This window comes from Trachurus japonicus, chromosome 15 (genome assembly GCF_045865225.1).
Source record: "Trachurus japonicus isolate A0001 chromosome 15, Traja_1.0".
In the NCBI taxonomy this organism is placed as follows: Eukaryota; Metazoa; Chordata; class Actinopteri; order Carangiformes; family Carangidae; genus Trachurus; species Trachurus japonicus.
The window spans coordinates 4,943,855-4,962,086 of record NC_140921.1 but is presented as its reverse complement, the minus strand read 5'-3'; positions in this window follow the sequence as shown (position 1 = coordinate 4,962,086).

Here is an 18,232-nt window from a genome sequence, read left to right as displayed (position 1 = left end):
ACAAACACCTGCTAGTTTACCTCCTAAAATCCTGAAATGTTTTTCTCACTTTCTTTCACCCCCCCTCCTCCTCCTCCTCCTCCCCTGTTACATTTAAATGCTGCTCTCCTTTCTTTCACATGACTGAAAGTGTGTGTGCATGTGTGTATGTGTGTGTGTGTGTGTGTGTTTGTGTGTGACTAATTCTTTGGAGGGCAACTCATTCAGAGTTGGCAGAAGGTGTTCGGTGACACCATGTACCCAGTGCCGGGATTTCCCTACAGGCTACACACACAAACACAGTCTCGTTCACACATGCACAATTAATTTTTTGGGGCTGAAAGAGGGTTAGAAGTGCTAATGTATTATAAACACTCCAGTTTTCACGCACACACATGCACACACACACACACGTATCCTGGGACAGTTGGCTGGCTATGAAAGCGGTTTTCTTGGCATCATCTGTATCTGTTCACAACTACTTGACTGACTGCATCCGTGTGTGTGTGTGTTTGTGTGTATTTGAAGCCCAGCTTTTTTGGCGATGCGTTCAGTCTGTGCGTGTTTTGTTTTTTCTCTGTGTGTGTATTGTGTGTGTGTGTGTGGACATGAATGATCACAAGCACAATTTACATATTTGAATATGTCCTACATTGTGTGCGCATGTGTGTATTTTGTTAGTAAACACCAATGATGAATCAATTACAAATTTCCAGTCACATACTGTACAGTCACTTACAATACGTTTGAAATGGACACCAACTCCGTCTCTATTGGATCTTGACAGGGTCTGATGTGGACAGGAAGTAAAGACAGAAGTGCAGCGTTTATTTTGATCATTTTCTAACTCTACATCAAAGCAACAAGAAACACATACAACTAAGTCAATCTGTCTCTTCTGTTGATCTTTACATGATCTCCATGTGTTATGCCTGGGGAGTGTGAGTGCATGTGTTGTTCAAAAGCTTGAAGAAGATGTGAATAGTCCATGTGTTTATGCAGCACTGTAGCCTCTGTAGGCCTATATGTATTCCTATTTTCTTTGTATTATCCTCATGTGCATATGGCTGCACACAGTATGATTCACACCCATCAGTTTCATACAGTGCAATGACTCATAGGCTCTAGTGCAGAATCTGAGCAAAGCCCAAACAAAATTAATGAAAAGATAGCAGCTAATTAATAGTAATGTAAATAGTTTACGATATAAAATATATTTAAAGCAGAAGTAAGCGATCCGGTCGTTTTGGCTAATGCTGCGTTCCAGGCAGGTTTTTGAAACCGTAAATTACAGCTTCAAGTCACGACTTACGACTTTGTAGCGTTCCAGGCAACCCACTCCTGTTTTTCCGACCTATTTTACCGGTGAAAGTCACTATAACGGCCACTCGTAACTTCTGACCCGTGAACTCGTACCAGAACGAACTGGTACGACTTCACAGGTCGGAAAAGCACTAATTACGGGTTGCCTTGAACGCACCATAACGTCTTGTCAGCCGATGGAGTTAGCAGCCCCCGCCCTCGTCATGGATCTATTGGTCCTCGTCCCTACGTCACCACATTCACATCATCATCCCTTGGCTGCACACACAGCCCTTCATGCCGTTCTCTCTCCTCATTGGATAAAACTTGTAGGATACGAGAAAAGTTTTCTCCTCGGCTCAGAGCAGAGCAGAGTGACTGACAGACCCGTGTTTCGGTCCAAACACTCTATGTAAGTGATTGCTGTTGGAAGATATAACTATTTAAGACTTATATTAACACAAAAATATTGCTTACTTCTGCTTTAAGGATTAGCATTTACACTACATTTACACACATTTACACTATTGCACTAATTAGCCAGTGAGTTAATTTAGCTAATGATGCTAGATTAACTTTTTTAGCTGAATTAACCTGCTAATAAAGCTGAATGGAGGCTAAATGAGCTGCTCGTTTCCACTAAGTTAGCTTGGAGCTGACGAGTAGCTACAGACACAAACGCTCTGACGTGTCACACAACATTAGCTTCCATTTAGAAAGAAATCTACCTTGTAGTGCTATTTACTTATCTGTAATGAACTGGAAAAACCCCGTAACATAGGAAATGCCTTCCACATATCAGCTATCTTTCAGTTTCTAGCCTGTCTATTCAGTGTTCAGTCACATGCTGCCTCTGTGCTTCTTTGTTTTTCTGATCCTGGACCTGGTCTTTTGTTTTCTGTATCTTCCTTTTCCCTCCATCTAAAGTATTTATTGCCATTTCTTTCACTTTTTTCCTCGAGGGGCATGCGGCGGCAAGATCCTCAATATGTCAAGTAGGGCCAACTTGAAAATCAAAACACTCAGCTCAGATATTGCTGCAGTCATATCACTTGCTTGTTTGTATCAGCAAAAAGCCTCTTGAGCAGGAAATTAGACAACAGCCTGTGTTGCGTCGCGCGTCGGGCCTCTGCCCTCTTTCACTCTAACCCTCAAGTTGTTGTTGACAGAAAGTTTTCTGGTTTCATTTGTGATTCCCCTGTAAGCCAATTTTATTCATATTTGACTGTCACGACTTGCTTCAGAGACACAGAGACACAAGTAAAAAAAGATGAAAACAAGACGAATGAAAAGAAGCGACATCACAAGATCTTTGCTTTTAATTCTTCTTACACTTAAATTAGGTTGCTTTGGGCAAATTCCTGAAAAAAACAATTTTCTTTACATTATTGGCAAAGCACACACACTCTCTTTCAGGGAAGAAAGGTAGACTTATGAAAGAGTTTTAACACGTGATATTTTATTTATATAAAGTACATTGTGCAGAACACTCATTACAGCACTTTGCCCCTTTTAAAATAGCCCCATATAGCTGGTTTAGTGTTGCTCTGATCCAATGTGCTTCTGAGAATCAGCTCCAGTTCAATGTATAGAAACATAACATATTTTATTCAATCAGGAAATATGAATCACCGCATATTAGATTACAGGTTGATTTTTCTGTGCTTCATTTCAAAAATACACACTATTAAAATATATTGCTGACAGGCACTGTAAATGTAAGCTGCCAAATAGATCCGCAGATCAGTGAAGTTATTTATTCATTTCTCATATCAAATCCAATTTAAACAGCCTCGGGCTACCAGTAATATAACCACTTTACTGTATTTTCAATCTCTGGCTGTCATTTATTTTGAAATTAAAGAGTTCCAGTGATATATTTTTTTTACTTCATGGAAGATTATAAAATAGTTATGAAGAAACTCTTCCTCCACACCACACAGAGCAACACTCAGCATCTTCTGAGACAAAGAGAAATTACAACATTTGTCTTTTTTTTTTCAATGAATCATGCAGTTAATGTCAGCGAATGTTTTACTGTTGTAGAGCCATAAAACTTTACAGAGTGGAAGTATGTGACACTGTTGTTTATCATGATTTATGTTGTTCTAAACCAAAAAAAAAAAGACTTTTTGTGCCTAAATTTGTCAAAAACAATCACGGTGGTGGGGAATCACAAATCATAACTCGATTACAATTTATTTAATAGTTGCTGAACCAATAATGTGCCATTACTAATAAGAGTGATGCAGCATTTCTAAACACTGCAGTTCCTCAAGTGACCACTAGAGTATGACTCCGAAAGCACAGCAGAAATTAACCCACTCTGAGCTTTAAAGCTTCCCTGGGGAGTTTTGCACATTTGCTCCATCTGCCATGTTTTTTTTAGCACTGCAACAATAAAAGTCAGCGTTCCCCATTCTATGACATCGGCAATACGAGTGACGCTCCCGCATCGCACATCTATTTAGGCAGCCAAGATGGCGCTCTAATCACCCGCGTTTGGACGAGCTCCGCAAACCTAACTGTTTTTTAAAAGTGTAAAGTGCGAACAGACGAACTACCTTAATTGATAACGACTGTATCTTCACCCGGATACTTCTGGAGAATGTCGAAATCCAAAACGAAAACTTCTGAGAAAAGAAAAAGTGACGCTTTGAAGATGCTAGCGAGCACTGCTAACTATGCTAGCAAGCTTGCTACGCCCACGCCTCCCGCTCCTGACGGGCTAACTGGAGCCAAGAATACACTCATTGACACCATGCATGACTACTTCGATGCGAACAACGACCAAGTACAGGTATCACTCATGGAAGAAGAGTTTCCACCTCTACCCATTACACCGTCGAAGCCTCCTGCAGTTAAACAGAGAAGAGTTGAAGACACGGACACGGCTGCCATCCTGTCCCAGTTCTCCTCTCTCTCGCAACTGATAAACAACAGAGCGGACGCCCTGGAAAAGATGGTTAGTGGCAACTCAAGAGTGATTGCAGAAGTAAAAGAAGCGGTCAAAGAAAACGCTACACAGATTACAGGTCTCCAGGAAGCTTTTGAGTTTATTTCTGCTGACATTAAGACCGTGAAGCACAGAGTTGATCGCGTCGAGTCGAAGATTAAAGAACACGACGCAAGCCATGACACAAGAGAGAAGCGCTTAGCTCATCTGGAGAGCTATTCCCGCCGCTGGAACCTGAAACTCTATGGCTTGGAAGAGAAAGAAAAGCAAGACGTTCGAAAGGAAGTCATCCAGGTGTGCCAGGCTCTTCTACCAGAGGCCAAAGATAAACTACCAGACGTCGTTGACACGGTACATCGCCTTGGGCCCAGGAAGCCAACCAACAACCAACCCAGAGGCATCATAATGCAGTTCACCTCTCGCATTTACCGCGATGCCATCTGGCATGCGGCGAAGAAATCATCCTTCCTGAAGAACAACAACCTGAAGCTGGCTGAGGACTTGTCGGCAGAGGACAGACTCAAGAGGAACCAGCTGTGGCCCGCTGTGGAAAAGGCACGCAAAGAAAACAAGCTGGCTTTCTTCGTTGGTGGCCGTGCTTTTGTAAATGGAACTGAAATTTTCCCACCATAGAAATATGACTGGTGAGCCAATGAGATGTTATCAGTAAGGTTTACAATATGACCTTTCATTTCTTCTCTCTTCTCGAATAATGCCAGAGCCTGAGGGTTGTATGCTTTTTTTTTAACAATGGGCATAAAATTTCAATGGCAAGGTAATCCTAGTAAGGAATAAAGTGCCTTCAAGTTAAAAGCTGCTATTTTTAGTTTACTTACAAATATTACTATTATTTTAAAGATACATTATAAAAGATGTTTCTAGATACAGTCTAATGCAGCTGTTTTTTAGTTGTTTACCTGCCTAAAAATGCAACTCAGCTCTTTTTTTAAAATTATTTTTTTAGAGAGGATGTTTACTACAGTAAGCATATTTTATTGTCTCCTCAGTTTATTCCTCTACTTGAAACCACACCATAGGTTCGCAACTGTTTAAAAAAGGGTTTGCTCTTCTCATCTCCTGGTTAGTAAGTACACTCTTAAGGACCGTAAATTTCCTTTACTTGGTCTAGCACTTAATTTTTTCTTTTTTTTTTACATTTCTATTTTTCCTTCTTATCCCTTATGTCTTTATCTGTTATTTCACTAAATGCGAGAGGTCTAAGAAACCATACCAAACGTAAAGCTATATTTCTTTATTGTAAACAGTATAACACTGACTTCTGTTTTATACAAGAATCCCACTCAACTGAGCAAGATCTTAATTTTTGGAGGTCACAGTGGGGGGGGGGATCTATGGATGTCCCATGGTTCAGAACGCTCAGCTGGTGTTTGCATTTTGAGAAACCGTTTTAATGGGAAAGTTTTATTTTCAGAATGTGACAAAGATGGTCACTTTATTTTCCTTGTTCTTGAGATTGCTAATCTATATTACATCTTAATTAATGTGTATGGGTTTAACTCGCAAGCAGAAAATATCACTTACATTGATACATTAGAAAATCGACTGCTCCACTGGCTTTCAAAATTTCCAATTTCTTCAATACTATTTGGTGGAGATTTCAATATTACACTGGATAATCAATTGGACAGGTGGCCACCAAGAAACGCTGACTCCTCCAATTCTCATTTGAAGAGGTTTATTGATAGATTTATTTTAACTGATGTTTGGAGAGACACACATGTATCACAGAAATCTTATACATGGTCCAATAAGTCAATGTCTAGCTTGTCACGTATCGATTACTGGCTGGTCTCTAAAGATCTGAAAAATGCCTTAACAGATATTCTGCCTTCGCCGTTATCTGATCATAAAACTATCAGTATAAATATTCCTTTATTGTCTTCCCCCTCCCCTGTTAAATCCTCATATTGGAAACTTAATAGCACCATTCTCAAATATAAAGATGTAACTACTGAAATTGAAAGATTGATTAGACACTATTGGAACAAAGCTCTGATTGAAAATGTATATAGCAATAATTGGGAATTAATGAAATATGAGACTGCTAAATATCTCAGGAAATACAGTGGAGACTTGGCAAAAGCGCGAAAAGCAGAAGAAAATGATACAATACTTAAGATTAGTTCTTTATTATCCAAACCACTAGAGGCTCTTAGTGAGTCAGAAAAGATTGAGCTCACTGAGCAACAACATAGGTTGGATGAAATTTACAAGCGAAAAGCTGAGGGAGCATTTGTTAGATCACGTAGAAAGTGGCTTGAAGAAGGGGAGCAGAACTCTGCCTACTTCTTTAGATTAGAAAAACACCAAGCTAAAAACAATACTATACAGCAATTGAAAATAAATGGTTTGATTACTGAAGATCAACAAAGAATAGCTAATTATTGTGCTGAATTTTACGGTAATCTCTATACCTCCAAGTACTGCCATCAATATAGCTCTGACTTCTTCGATTCTATTCCTAATATTAATCAACTGAGTGAAGCAGATAGTTTTTCTTGCGACCGACCTATTGTTTTGAATGAAATCATCGATGCTATAAATCATTTAAAGATTAATAAATCACCTGGAATAGATGGTTTTACAGCCGAATTTTATAAGCAGTTCTGTGAAAATTTAGCCCCATTCCTAAAAGAAGTATATGCAGAAAGTATAGACAGAGGTTCACTCCCCCCTACACTATGTCAAGGTCTTATCACCCTCATCCCTAAACCTAAGAAAGATCACCTCGTATTAGATAATTGGCGCCCAATATCATTATTAAATAATGATTACAAAATTTTTGCACTTGTACTAGCTAACAGGCTGAAATCTACACTAGATACCATAATAGATGAGTGTCAATCAGGATTCATGCAAAACAGACATATCTCTAATAATGTAAGGTTAGTTTTAGATGTATTGGATTACTCAGATCTTATTCAAGACGACAGTTATATTCTTTTCCTAGACTTTTATAAAGCCTTTGATTCCTTAGAGCATGATTTTATGATGGTAACTCTAAATAAATTCGGTTTTGGCAATTTCTTTTGTAAAGCAGTAAAAACATTATATACAAATGGAAATAGTTCTATTAAATTAAGTCAAGGTACCTCTCCAAGATTTCCCTTAAATCGTGGTGTTCGTCAAGGGTGCCCTCTGTCTGTATACCTCTTTCTTCTAGCTGTACAACTACTTAATCTCAAAGCCTGCCCTCTAAAAGGTATTACTATTGCCAATAGGGAAATAATCATCAATCAGCTGGCAGATGATACAGCTTTATTTCTTAAGGATGCCTCTCAAGTATCAGTCGTAGTCAAAACTATCCAGTCCTTCTCTAAAGCATCTGGGCTTTATCTTAATCTTAACAAATGTGAACTGTTACCAGTAAATAATGGTACAGTGTCCTCAATTTTTCACATTCCTGTGAGAGACTCTGTTACATATCTTGGTGTTCAAATTGTTAAAGATAGGAAGCTCAGAGGCACTTCAAATTTGGTTCCAATTATTGAAAAAACACAAAAAGTCCTCAACCACTGGCTACAAAGAGACTTATCTCTGAGGGGCAGGGTTCTGCTCACTAAGGCAGAAGGAATTTCACGGCTCACCTATGCTGCTCAATCATTGTATGTTAATAATTCCATATGTAAATCTATCGATAGGATGCTCAGCAACTTCTTATGGAAAAACAAAACACACTACATGCGAAAATCTGTTGTTTTAAATGAATATGACAAAGGTGGACTAAATTTTATAGACTTCAGCTCTCTTAATAATACATTTAAGATAAACTGGATTAAACAATATCTAAAAAATCCAACCTCTATCTGGAACTTTATCTCTCATCATGTCTTTTCCCATTTGGGTGGCCTTAAGTTCATTCTGCTTTGTAATTATAATATTCAAAAAATCCCACTTAAACTGTCCAACTTTCATCAGCAGGTACTTTTAGCATGGGCGCTGATTTACAAACATAATTTTTCCCCACATAAATGCTATATTTGGAATAACTGTAATATCTTGTACAAGAATAAGTCACTATTTTATGATAAATGGTTCAACAATGGGATTCTTTTAGTGAGTCAATTGTTTAATTGTAGGGGATTTTTGTACAGTTACTCTGAATTTCTCGCCCGTTATAATTTACCTGTAACTCCAAAAGAATTCGCTGTAATCTTTGATGCAATCCCATCTGGTCTGTGTATATTATTTAAGAATGCTGACCACTCTCCACCCTTGTCGTTGTCACCTTCGGATCCATTAGAAACCCCATTAGGTAAATTTTGCTTTTCTTTTAATAAACGTATGAATTCCAAGGTAAGAGCCCTGTTTCAGGGGGATTTGGTTTCTGCTCCTGCAGCAACATTTTACTGGAGCAATTTTGTTAGTAATATTAACTGGAAAAAAGTTTGGTCGTTACCACAAAAGTTTCTTCTAACTAATAAGGTAAAGGAAGTTTCATTTAAACTGATACATAGATTCTATCCAGTCAAGCATTTCTTACAAAAATTGAAGAATGATATTGATGTAAAATGCTCCTTCTGTGAAGCTCTTCCTGAAACATGTTCTCATTTATTTTGGTACTGTGAATTTACTCATGATCTGTGGAATGAGATTAATAGATTTATAGCTGCCTGTATTTTCCCAGACCTTGTCTTATACTATAAAAATGTTTTATTTGGTTGTTATGAACACAGCTGTAAAAATGAGGATGCTTTTTTTCTTATTGATCTGATTTTACTGTTAGCTAAATTTCACATTCACAAATGTAAATTCACAAGCAAAAAACCTAACTTCACTGTGTTTATGAAAGAAATGGAACAGTATATTTCAACAATTTCCCACTCACAGAACAAAAAAGCGATCAAAACTCTGAGTGTATGCTGTTCTTTTAAGGTATTTACGTAATCTGATAACTTATTCTCGCACCTCTTTATTTTATTACTATTTATTTACTTTTATTGCTGCTAATATTATTTGTATTTTTCTCTCTCTCTCCTTTTTTTCTTTTTTTTCCTTCACCTCTCATCTCTTTGTTAATGTTTTGTTCTCTCGGTGTTGTGTTGATGTTTACACCAGCAACAACGTATTGTATGGTATTTGCATTTGTATGTGCTGGTCACTTTCAATAAAGTTTTTTGAAACAAAAAAAAAAAAAAAAAAATCGCACATCTATTTATTTCAATTGATCTAAAAATACCATTCCAGCAATATCTACAGAACAGAAAACAATTTTTCTTTTCAATGAAGCAAGTACAAATAACTTGTTGCTACAATAAATAATTGATGAAATGACATGATGCAATTTAGTTGAAGCATTTTTTCTGAAAAATAAATCAATCTTTATTAAATTATGTTCACTTAATCATAATCATCCTCAGGCCTGACGTAAAAACAGATCTATTTGGAGATAATTTCTTTATACCAAAGAAACTCATATTGCACATTACTAAGAATAATAATGAACTAATATCAAAGAGCGATAAGAACAGGTGACAGGAGGGTGACGGAAAAAAATATAGCAGAAAAATATGGAACATTATGATGTATGTGCGGACTGAAATGTGTGTGAGTGTGTTTGAGTGTGTGTGTGCGATCTCCCATTAACAGATTTATTTATTGATGAATCCTCCAGTCATGCAGAACTCTGTTTACCCACACTGCCACTGGCTTCAGGGATGCCATGGCAACACGGTAAGTAGGATAAATTACATCAGAGGTACCTGCCATCACACAGCTGGGAGGAGAGGGAGACGGGGTGAGAGAAAGAGAGAGGTCAAGAGACAAAGATTGACAGTGCAGATCAGGGTGAGACTGAGAGAATTTGGGTACAGGAGAGAAAGAGAGAGAGGCTGAAAGAATAAAAGAGGAGTGATGCTGCGCTGTGGAAAGAAAGAGAGGTGGAGGAAAAGAAGACAGATGAGAGCGTTGGAGATAGAGAGGTGGGTGGAGGAGTGTAATGAAGATGTCGGGTACAGGGAGGAAAAAGGGTGATGATGGATATACGTCTAGATGAAACTGTAATAACCTCTCTGGGGAAATTAAAAGTTACAGTATAATTATTTATACGTGACATCAGTGGCACCGGAGCAGGAGAATATGTCTTCAACTCACCGGGTGTCATTAAAGGCTCGGCGGCTGCCACTGCACCTGACATTAACATGTGTATTGTATTCAGTTATGTCTAAATGAGATGTAGCTGCAGCTTCCTGCAGAGAGCGTGTGTAGCTCTTCCAAAAAAAAAAAAGATTTGCAGGAAATCTAATTTCTGATTTCTGCCTGAGTTACATTTTTTTGTTTCTTTTTTTCTCTCACGTCTGGGAAGTGTGATGTTCATGAACTGCTGTGGAGATGCATGAAGAGGTGACGGTACGATGGCATACAGGAAAAACACATGATGTTTTTCAACTGGAAGCTTCAAGAAGCCTTTGACAACAGATGAGTGTTGACTTTTCCAATATTTTCCACATAAAACACTCCAAAATCCAAATTAAAGGGATAGTTCACCCAAAATTGAAATTTCACTCATTATCTACTCACCCTCATGTGGACTAAGGGCTGGGAGAAGTTTCAGAGTCCTCCGTGGCTTCTCTGAGTTACAGGGGGTCTCGGCGTAGCAGTGCATGTCCATATAACGGTTGCAAATGGATACCAACTGTCTTCGTAACAAAAAGACACACCAAAAAACATCCAAATACCTCCATGCTGCTCGTATGTAATGTCCGTCTTGTATTGAAGCCCCGAAATGCAAAATTGTCCCGAAAAAAAAAAAAAAAGTCTATATTTCAAGCTTGTTTTGTAGCGGAAGCTTCTCAAAGCTCCTCTTCCCAGTTCGTCAAATTTGGACAAACTGGGAAGAGGAGCTTCCGCTACAAACAAGCTTGAAATATAGACTTATTTAATTTTTTTCGGGACAATTTTGCAAAGGAAATTTCAATTTTGGGTGAACTATCCCTTTAAGACCATGATCTCTCCCTTAATGTAACCAGTTTAAACAAGTTCAGTTTTGATAAAGTATTGACTGTCTTCGTTTGCAGGTAATTTTGCACATATGAGACAAGTTCTCAGTTACTTGTGTGCAAACACTTCAAGACATTGTGCATTTACAGCTTTGATTCTGACACATTAACTGAAATGTGAGGTCAGCTTGTCGTAGCTAACATCACTGATCATATTTAGGTGTTTTAGAAAATGATGAAAATAGTTTCTGCTGAATTTTTCAAAGGAAAAAAAAACACAGACTCGACAGATTTTCTGCAGGTTCTAAAACAAGGAGAGCGTTGATCCTCTGTGGAGTTTTATCGTATCAAACACGGTTAAAATTAGTCTGTGGTGAATGTGTTTAATAAAAAAAACATTTGCAACGTTGCTTTTTTTTTTTAACTCAGAGCCAGCACTGCTTCAATCTTGTTCTTACTCAACTGCAGCAACAGGATGGTAAATTACACAAGCCTAGACATGCATGCAGTGTTGATGGAGAGGAAACGATCTGGACTTCCTGCACGGATCGACATGTCTCCATTAACGCTGCACTTGTTGCGCGCATGAATAATAACCATGGCACTTTGTGGTTAACAGAGTGAAACATGGCCCTCGTCATCTGCAGATGATGGGTAAGGTGACCCCCGGTTACAGCCCATCTTCACTTATACATCACTAAATTAGCTCCTCACATAACCACGGCAACCACCTGCGATTAATTCTGATCCAGGTGAAACGAGGACGGCGTGGCAGCAGTCGTCGTCGGCGCCGAGGCCCCGCGAGCAGGAAGTCTAATCGTCTGCGGCTCAGCAAACACTTTGACGTTAAGTAGATGTCAAAGGGACGGCCTGTACCGGCGCTCAGAGCTGAGAGCAAATATAGCATCAGAGTGAAAGCTGAGCCGAGACCGCACTCACTCAGAGCTGCAGGACGGAGCGCGCTGATACCAGTCCAAACTGATCCCAGAGCTGCTTTAATGGGATTATTTATACCCTATGTAGCAGTAACTCTATCTATCTATCTATCTATCTATCTATCTATCTATCTATCTATCTATCTATCTATCTATCTATCTATCTATCTATCTATCTATCTATCCATCCATCTATCCATCCATCCATCCATCCATCCATCCATCCATCCATCCATCCATCCATCCATCCATCCATCCATCCATCCATCCATCCATCTATCCATCTATCTATTAGGGGTGTCACGATTTCAATTTTTTTATCGAAATCGATCGAAATTACGTCATGGTCTCGATCATCGAAGTCAAATAGAGGATCGACGATCCCCCCCGACCCCCCGCCGCCGCCGCCTGTTGTCCCCATTGCGCACCACGCTTCTTTTCAGTCACTCTCCAAGTTCTCCTTTACTTTTTCTTTTGAGACATCTCTCTCTCTCTTTTTTTTACGTAATTTTTTTAATTTTTTACCGGCGGTGTCAGCTAATGTGCACCTCTTCAGCAGCCCAAACAAATGCACATGTTGACTGGCTCTATTCCAGCCACATGATTGGTTCGGCACGGCGCAACTCTCAATATCATTGGCTATTTGTATTGTCTGTCAAAACATGGATGAATGAAACCTATCGACCACGTCTCATATTTCTATCGAAGAAAAGTTATTTCACAATTTATAGTGTTTTATCACCCAGCCCTAAGTGGGCTACTGTCCCCCTCCTACCTGGGAAACAGGAAGGAGACACAGCTCTAAGCACACAACACTGATAAGCGCTGAGAGCCGCATGTTGCAGTGACGTTATAGGATTAAAAAAAACCCGCCGCAAATAATAAGCCGACGAGAAGGTGCAACTTGCCACTTACGTAACTTCTTGTAGATGTATGTATTTGCGGGGGCTTTCTGGGGATCTGGTGACGGTGGAGGATCCGGGACTGATTCACTGTGGACCACCACCAGTCTGATCAGGTCCATCGCAGCACAGCAGCTGCAGCACTGCCCCGCTGTCTGTGACAGTCTGTCACATACACACTCTCGTGTGACATGTATTTAGCAGTAACTCTATCTATCTATCTATCTATCTATCTATCTATCTATCTATCTATCTATCTATCTATCTATCTATCTATCTATCTATCTATCTATCCGTCTATCCGTCTATCCGTCCGTCCGTCCGTCCGTCCGTCTTTCTATCTATCTATCTATCTATCTATCTATCTGTCTATCTGTCTATCCGTCTATCCGTCTATCCGTCTATCCGTCCGTCCGTCCGTCCGTCTTTCTATCTATCTATCTATCTATCTATCTATCTATCTATCTATCTATCTATCTATCTATCTATCTATCTATCTATCTATCTATCTATCTATCTATCTATCCATCCATCCATCCATCCATCCATCCATCCATCCATCCATCCATCCATCCATCCATCCATCCATCCATCCATCCATCCATCTATCCATCTATCTATTAGGGGTGTCACGATTTCAATTTTTTTATCGAAATCGATCGAAATTACGTCATGGTCTCGATCATCGAAGTCAAATAGAGGATCGACGATCCCCCCCGACCCCCCGCCGCCGCCGCCTGTTGTCCCCATTGCGCACCACGCTTCTTTTCAGTCACTCTCCAAGTTCTCCTTTACTTTTTCTTTTGAGACATCTCTCTCTCTCTTTTTTTTACGTAATTTTTTTAATTTTTTACCGGCGGTGTCAGCTCATGTGCACCTCTTCAGCAGCCCAAACAAATGCACATGTTGACTGGCTCTATTCCAGCCACATGATTGGTTTGGCACGGCGCAACTCTCAATATCATTGGCTATTTGTATTGTCTGTCAAAACATGGATGAATGAAACCTATCGACCACGTCTCATATTTCTATCGAAGAAAAGTTATTTCACAATTTATAGTGTTTTATCACCCAGCCCTAGGTGGGCTACTGTCCCCCTCCTACCTGGGAAACAGGAAGGAGACACAGCTCTAACTACACAACACTGATAAGCGCTGAGAGCCGCATGTTGCAGTGACGTTATAGGATTAAAAAAAACCCGCCGCAAATAATAAGCCGACGAGAAGGTGCAACTTGCCACTTACGTAACTTCTTGTAGATGTATGTATTTGCGGGGGCTTTCTGGGGATCTGGTGACGGTGGAGGATCCGGGACTGATTCACTGTGGACCACCACCAGTCTGATCAGGTCCATCGCAGCACAGCAGCTGCAGCACTGCCCCGCTGTCTGTGACAGTCTGTCACATACACACTCTCGTGTGACATGTATTTAGCAGTAACTCTATCTATCTATCTATCTATCTATCTATCTATCTATCTATCTATCTATCTATCTATCTATCTGTCTATCTGTCTATCTGTCTATCCGTCTATCCGTCTATCCGTCCGTCCGTCCGTCCATCCATCCATCCATCCATCCATCCATCCATCCATCCATCCATCCATCCATCCATCCATCCATCTATCTATCTATCTATCTATCTATCTATCTATCCATCCATCCATCCATCCATCCATCCATCCATCCATCCATCCATCCATCCATCCATCCATCCATCCATCCATCCATCAATCCATCCATCCATCCATCCATCCATCCATCCATCCATCCATCCATCCATCCATCCATCCATCCATCCATCCATCATCCATCCATCCATCCATCCATATGAACAGAATATACACTGTCACATTATTTCATGAGCCTTGATACTCATCTCATGACACCGAGCCAACTCCATTACCCATCATCCCTCTCTGCCTCCTCAGATGGTTATCGGACATCAGCAAAAGAATCCTTCACCTTGGCGGTCTCCTTACCGTGAGCAGGTAATGGATACACAGGCAGGTGAATGCACTTGCAAGTCAGTTCATATTGGTTTCGCACACACACACACACACACACACACACACACACAGGCGCGCACACACACCTCAGAGTCTGTTAATGTTGCAGACAAAGGAGATGCCGATCGATTGCTGGCAAGGCCAGACATGAGAAAAGCACTATAGTCAGGAAATAATGCCACACACACACACACACACACACACACACACTGCTTGGCTGCTGGCAGGGTGTGTTAAACGCTGATGGAGGCAGCGGTATCAAGGTGAACGCTTTGTGATTAGAAAAGCCTGATGATAGAGGAAATGTTCAGAAACACTCTGCTGGCAGTTAGCAGCTCGTCGGCCGCGAGCTTCATTCATCACCGACTCTTACAGGGTCTCTGTCTGTCAGGCTGCTCAGGGTCTGCAATAAAACTTGATGCTACGGAGCCAAGTGGGGAGGTTGCCAGGTTGGCACCGAGAGAGGGGGATGGGGGGGTGGTTTAAAGTTGGCCAACGTGGATACCGACACGGACGCCAGATCAAAAAGCAAAAAAAGTGCCCTCAGTAATGTTTGTTCCTGGTTCCTGTTCCTGATCTGGCAAAAGAGGAGCAGCAGGTCGTGGAGTCGGAGCTCTGAGCTGGAGCAGCACCAACCAGACTCTCAACATGAAGGTTGCTCACATTTACCTGATGTGATGTTATCTTGGATCTGGAGTGCAGCTCCGTCACTGCAGACCAGCAGAAGACAAAACGTCCTCACACGGAGCAATAAATAATCCCATAATTAGTCCTGCTATCATCCACGCTGGAGGTAAGAACTTCACAGCCCTGCACGCCGCCTTTTACTGGAGCACAGGTTATTACATGAGAAGAAGAAGCATCTTTGTGTGTTTTTCTGTCCTTGTTGTGTTGTTATCACATCAGAATATTGTGCCTTCAGTTTTGCAGCGCGCCTCGGGCTCAGAGAGTCGGTGAGAGTCTGAACAATCACAGTTTATAACCTGCAGGAAGTGACAATGAGAGCGGGTGAGGGGGGGGTCAGGTATGAAGACAAGGTGACACACTGCAGATAAGAGAAAGTGCAAAAAACAAAAAAAATCTAACACGTTGTTGCTCTTGGAGCCATGTGAGGCAAAAAAAGAAAGAAAAGACAGCTTCACCTGACACCTCACATCTATTGTAATGAGCTGCTTTCAGGTTTCTACCAAGAGTCTTGATGCACAACGAGGATCTTATAGTCTTAGTCTTGTACATCATGCAGGGAGCCGCTGGATTACAGACACGTCTGAACTGACAGAAGACCTAAAGACTCTTTCAGAGTTTGTGTTTTCTGATGAAGGTGATGACCCCACCCAACCAGGACGGTCACTCTCTGATGGCTGACGACCATCCACATCAAACAGGCTGAGAAACAGTTTCTACCCTCAGGCGGTGGACTGCCTCCTCAAACTGTAGCTTTAGCTCCCAACAAGCAGTATTACTCGATATTCTCTCTATTATAGCTTTATCTTTGCACTAATCCTTTTTATCTTTTTAAGATAAGGACTATTTATGTATTTATCTTATCCTGACTGTTTTAAGATTACTTTAAATGTTTTCAATAATAAGGTAATTTCTAACGCACTTTGCCACCAGTCACCACTCTTATTTATTTAACCTTCGTCTTGTATCAGCTTTCTGCTTCCATCTATGGTGGTCGATTTTGACCCGTGTTTTAAATCAGCTGTAAAACACACTAAAACAATTATTTATCATCCCACTTGTTTCTCATCTCTTAGTTACGTTGTTAGGCTTCCTTATCCATGAAAAGGTTCCAGTTTCCAGTTTTAACTCTAATTATTGTTCTTATCATTATAACCGGGTCAAAATTGACCCTAACACCACACATGTCATAATTTTAACCAGAGCATTTTAGAATTTCGTTTTATTTTGTTTAAATAGCGGTTCCTGACAAAGTCAAAAACCTTGATGCTAGAAACAAATGTATGTGGAACTTTTATGCATTTAAAGCCTGTTAACAGGTAAATATGCTGGATTGTTGCCAAACAAAATCTGTTTGTATTGTTTCACCACTACGATGATAATAAAGGTATCTCGATCTTGATATCAAAACTAAATCTTGTGTAACATTCATACAAAAACTAATTTAAACTATTGAGAACAAGCAGATTTAACCGTTTTAATAATAAAAGCTGATTGAAGAGTGAGCTGCGAGCTGCAGTGTGTATTCGTACATTCATTCACTTTCATCCTGTTTTTCTGATTGAACCTCCAGGTTTTGGTCCCATTCAGTCGGCTTGAACTTCCACAACAACCTCCAGAGGAAGAAGCTTCGTTAAAACTCTGTGACACGCTGCACTAAGTCTAAGTCGGCCGGTGAAACTCGACCGTTTGAGAAAAGCAACAGAGTCATGAGCGAAGCGGCGACATGGGCCTCACTTCTCCTATAACGTATAAGAGGCCATTTGGATAAAAGCATCCGTTAAGTGGTTTACGTTGGGACTGAGTGGTGGAGCTCAATTAGGGCAAAACGACGCGAACGCCTCTCGTGTTTCACATCCACCACCACCGGACCGGTTCGGCTCAGTGGGAGGAAGACGTTGGATGTTTCAGTGTTTCACCGAGGTGGCTGATCTGTGCTGTTTCCCCTTTTATAGGTTAAAACAGTAAGGACACGTCAGAGGTTTGAGGTGATAAATCCAGCCTGTGCATCATCAGCTGCAGACTGAAGGACTCTTCTGCTTAAAACACTATGAAAAGAAATCACTTGTTCATGATGTCCTCATTAGTGCAGAGACCGCTCCTCTTTTTGTCTTGTTATTCTCAAAAGGAAACTGATTACACCTTTTTATCCATCTGATCTCCTCAGACAGTGATGTGTGATGCCTTTAGTTGCTCTGTTGTGAATTATCTTCCTCAAAAAATAATAATAATATATATTCTACCTAAAATAAAGTGAATTTATTTCATTCTCGCTCTTGATTTCTGTTCCCTAGTTAAACAAAAATTCAAAGATTAAAGATTTATATTTATATTCTATGGTAATTTCCTGAACATGCTCTGATTTGTATTCATAGAAAAGAGAAACATCCCATCTGTATTATTCTGTCTGTCAAAAAAAAATGCTGGAAGCAAAATCATTATAACAATTAACTTATGACATAATTTTTCTTTGTGGTCAGTCTTGGCTGCTTCGCTGTGTGATGCACTT